Source organism: Chrysoperla carnea, chromosome 1 (assembly GCF_905475395.1).
Source record: "Chrysoperla carnea chromosome 1, inChrCarn1.1, whole genome shotgun sequence".
Taxonomy (NCBI): Eukaryota; Metazoa; Arthropoda; class Insecta; order Neuroptera; family Chrysopidae; genus Chrysoperla; species Chrysoperla carnea.
Window position 1 is genome coordinate 139,589,121 of NC_058337.1, and position 4,369 is coordinate 139,593,489.

Genomic DNA, 4,369 nt, shown 5'->3' on the forward strand with positions numbered 1-4,369 from the left:
TGGTAAATGGTATTAAATTTTTAAAACATGTTTTTTCAAAATTGAAATTTACAAAATTTTAAAAACGCCATCGCCATTTTATAGTTTTTCGGATACGGAACATAGCTTAAAACACTGTCCATTAAATTACCTTTCAAAGAAAACCAAAAAATTCAAAATTAGTTCATTCGTTTAGGCGCTCTCACATAGCGATCAAACTTATAACACTCCCATATTTAGTTTTAAAACGATTCTCAATTTAGTTAGAGAAACGAACTATATAAGATGTCGCAGTGGAAGTCTTTTTGTTGAATCGGATGGGATATGGCGCGTAAATTCAAACGGAGATCTACTAAATCAATATTAGTTATGTGATGTTGGCTCTACTGTGAACGACTTAAGTGTCAATTCATATTGCATAGAACGTATTGTGTGTCGAGTGGTTTAGAAAAACAAACAAAAAAAAAACGTAAGTGATCTCAATTAAATTCAATTCTGTTTATTTAATTTTTTTTTTTTTTTTTTTTTAATTTCCTTTAATGTTCCTATTATTCACAATTTTATTTTTATTTTTTTTATCAAATGTACAGTAAACAAAAAAAAAACAACTTAGCATAATTTATTTTGACATGTGGATCATTCCACACCTAACCTAAGAATTTTGTATTTGATAAAATTAAAAAAAATTTAATATTTGTTTAAAGGGGACATACATTAGTACTAATATTGACAATGAGGGTTCCTGGTGAATTTCCTTCAAATTAAAGGCGCATACAGATATATTACTATATTATTTTTCTTTGAATAGAAATATGTATATGTTCATTCGGACAAGAGCCATTTGCCGTAACAGTACGGGCGAGGTGTATGGATCTTCGATTCAATTTAGATCGTCTTCACCACCACCTAGCGCCGTGAAATGGAGAGTGGTTGTCCCTTGTCGTTAATAGGCGGCTATTGGCCAACACCAATGGGACAAGGGCCACTAGACGGCGTGATTAATGGATGCACCAGGAATCACCACACACGGTAATTAAAAAAAACTTAACTAATATTATTTCCTAAATCTAAAATATTTGGTAAACCTCCAACCTTTTATTAATGTCACTTTTTTATTTATTTTAGAATATGTCCTTTTTGGCCGACAAATTAGTTGGTAAAGAGGAAAAATTAAATAAAATACGACTTACATAATCGATCACGAAATAGGACCGGGGGTTGAACAACCGGACGACCAGGAGAGAAACGCAACAGCACACAGCGGAATCACCAGGTGATCCTTGAGGTATTCCAGATTTTTCGTTAACAATTGGTGTTGATCGAATCGGCCTGCAGGCGGTGGTGTTGCTGCTGATGGGCGATGTTGAACGTCCAGATAAAGGATGATATGACCATGCGGTCGCCCACTCGTAACTGGTCTCAGCAGGTACTCCACGTGAATATTTATCGTTTTTATTTTAATTTGTTTTTGTTTTATTGTTCCTGTTTAATCATTCGTTGTCGATTCATTAACTATAATCACGATGTCGGTCCAATTTAATTAATCTTCGATTTTATTTTCTTGTTTAATAATCGTTGTTGATTCATTAATTCTAAACACGATGTCGGTCCAATTTTAATTAATGTTCGATTTTATTTTATTTTGTTTAATAATCGATGTCGATTGATTAATTTTGATCACGATGTCGGTCCAATTTAATTTATGTTCGATTCTATTTTATTTTTATATTTCACCACGAATGAGTATAATTCCGAGCTCTTCACTTGCTCGATGCAAAGGTTAAAGTCTCTCCTTTTTTTCATCAAAAAAAACCATCAGGTCACTTGTTGATTCGTTGTTTTTGTTTTTTTTTTTATTAGTGCCTGGTGCCGCCGTGATCCAATCACGACCTTTCGCGCCGTGTTTACCGCCTGCGATGCTGCGTGCGATTCTGTGTTTGTGCGTCGTGTGCCTGGCCATCCGGGTATCAGCTTTCGGCCATTTTTTTATTTTGATGAATTGTAATGAAACCAATTGTATTTTAAATGCATCAATAAATAAAAAAATTTAGTTATGACCTTTCTCTTTTTTTTTTTTTAAATGATTTTTGGGGAACTTAAGTTTTAATTTTAATTTAAATTTGCATATTTACTGACATTTTGTTTTTTTTTTTTTTTTGTAAATTTTTGTAAATTTTTGTAAATTTTTCCTCTTTTTTTTTTTTTGTTCGGTGGGTGTGATGTAGCCTAAGTCGAAACTCCTTGTATAAACACAATTCCTCAAGCATTCATTCTTTGGACCCAATTGGCAACAATTAATGAAGTTTTAATTAATTTTACTTTTTTTAATAAAAAAAATTTTATTTTATTTTTATTTTTATTTTTTTTTTGTTTGTGTTGTAGCCTTGGATCCAGGAGGGTATTATCCGAGTGGAAATATGAGTATCGTCTCAGTTTGAGGGTTAAAAATAAATTCAAACATTGATATCCAATTGAGTTAATGCAGGGTATTTTACTTGTTTACTTTGTTAGTTGTTATTTTCCCTTTTTCGATTCTCTATTAAATAAAATATGATCTATTTACGTACAAAAAAAAAACATGTTTCATTTCTCTTCCATTACATAATAATTAAAAAGGATGTGATTGTTTTCAACTAGACATACAAATCAAATTGGTAAAGAACTAATTATAATAATCACTTAAATATACATTTAATAATATTAATTAATACTTGATATTGAAGTAACTGCTGAAATAAATAAATACAGTTAGAATTGATTATAACGACATCGATTAGGAAAGATCGTGACTGAATCTCTATATAAAGGTATATTACATACCGAGGGAGAAAAAATAAAGAATGTGTCAGATATCATGTTCATTGTCGCTCGAGACGAAGCCGAAGGGAACAGACATAAGAATCTGAGACATTCTTTACTTGCTCGGTGTGTAAGCTATCTAGAACTGGAGATATAAATGTCGCAATTTAATGAAACTCGAGCCCTTTTTTTTGATCTTCTAAGTGTTGTAGAATTTTTTTATTGAAAGGTAGGAGGTCGAAAATTTGTGGGACCAAATGCTTCATGCAACAAGCCATCCATTTGAAAACCTCAGCTACATTCGTGGTATCTTCACTATAACTGATTTTGATTATATATTTATCTACAAAAAATAAAAAATAAAATAAAAAGTCTGCATATAAAGTTTATTAAATTACTTGAAGTATTCCATTTGATATACATAATTTGTATAATTGATGAATTGACAGCAAACAATGCTCATATAGTCACATACCTATAAGAACTATAAGAACAGACCGATATAACACAAATGGTAACACATAACACATATTCTAACGATTATAATCATTTATTCGTAATATTTTAATTATTCATTTTGTATTATAAAATATATATATATATATATGAGCATTGTTTGCTGTCAATTCATCAATTATACAAATTATGTATATCAAATGGAATACTTCAAGTAATTTAATAAACATATATATATATATATATATATATATATATATATATATATATATATATATATATATATATATGAATGTATAATATCTATGTTATATGATCATATACGTATCCAGTAATACATCTATCATTCGTTCATACCTGATGTATATGGGGTGTTCATAAAATTGTGTTGGGTGTTCAACTGTTCGCATAGTTGTTGCGACTAGGACAGTGGTTGTGCGGCAGGCATGCTATACGTCTGGGCCTGGCAATGTATGCCGACTATTACAGGAGCTGTCACAGTGGTGAAGAGAAGGAGACAATGTCTCACCTTTTCTGTCACTGCCAAGCTCTTGTCATGAGGATATAAGCTTACTTGAACCAGCCTCTCTTTGACGACCTCTCCAATCACATATGCACAAAACTTGATAGATATGTTTTCGTACTAACCTAATTTTATATTTAAATCAAACGTAAAGATATGTTATTTTAATTTGTATATTCGCTTGATTTACACGATTATACATATATTCCAACTAAGTACAATTTTATTTTCCATCAATAAAATACATGACTTTAAACTAAAATCAATCACTTTCATAGGGGTAATGATTTTGTGTACTTAACTTCAGTGATTTTGTACCAATGAATTCATATTTTAATTTCAATCCCATTCTATTGTAAATATAAATATTTAGCTGTACTTGTTTCGATTGTTTGGCAGATTGCCGGTAACATAAACATATATAACATACGAACAGTACAACATACCTTGCTTGTTCAGTGTTGAATGTTATTTAATTTATTTGTAAATTTTTATTTTTTAATAAGTACTTAGTGCAAGTACACAGAAATGTGATATTTGTGTTGTGATTTTTAAATCATATCTCTACCTTCTACCTCGTTTAGGGTTTAGAGTACTTTAAGTCACATACAT

The 4,369-nt window shown here is 30.5% G+C and overlaps 1 long non-coding RNA gene across 1 annotated transcript; it reads left to right on the plus strand.

Annotated features, from left to right (window-relative positions):
* The first annotated feature begins 634 nt into the window (after positions 1 to 634).
* On the plus strand, positions 635 to 1,954 carry LOC123305902. Its single transcript, XR_006536872.1, has 3 exons — positions 635 to 1,008; positions 1,105 to 1,405; positions 1,840 to 1,954. It is a non-coding gene; the product is annotated as an uncharacterized LOC123305902 (long non-coding RNA).
* The last annotated feature ends 2,415 nt before the right edge of the window (positions 1,955 to 4,369 follow it).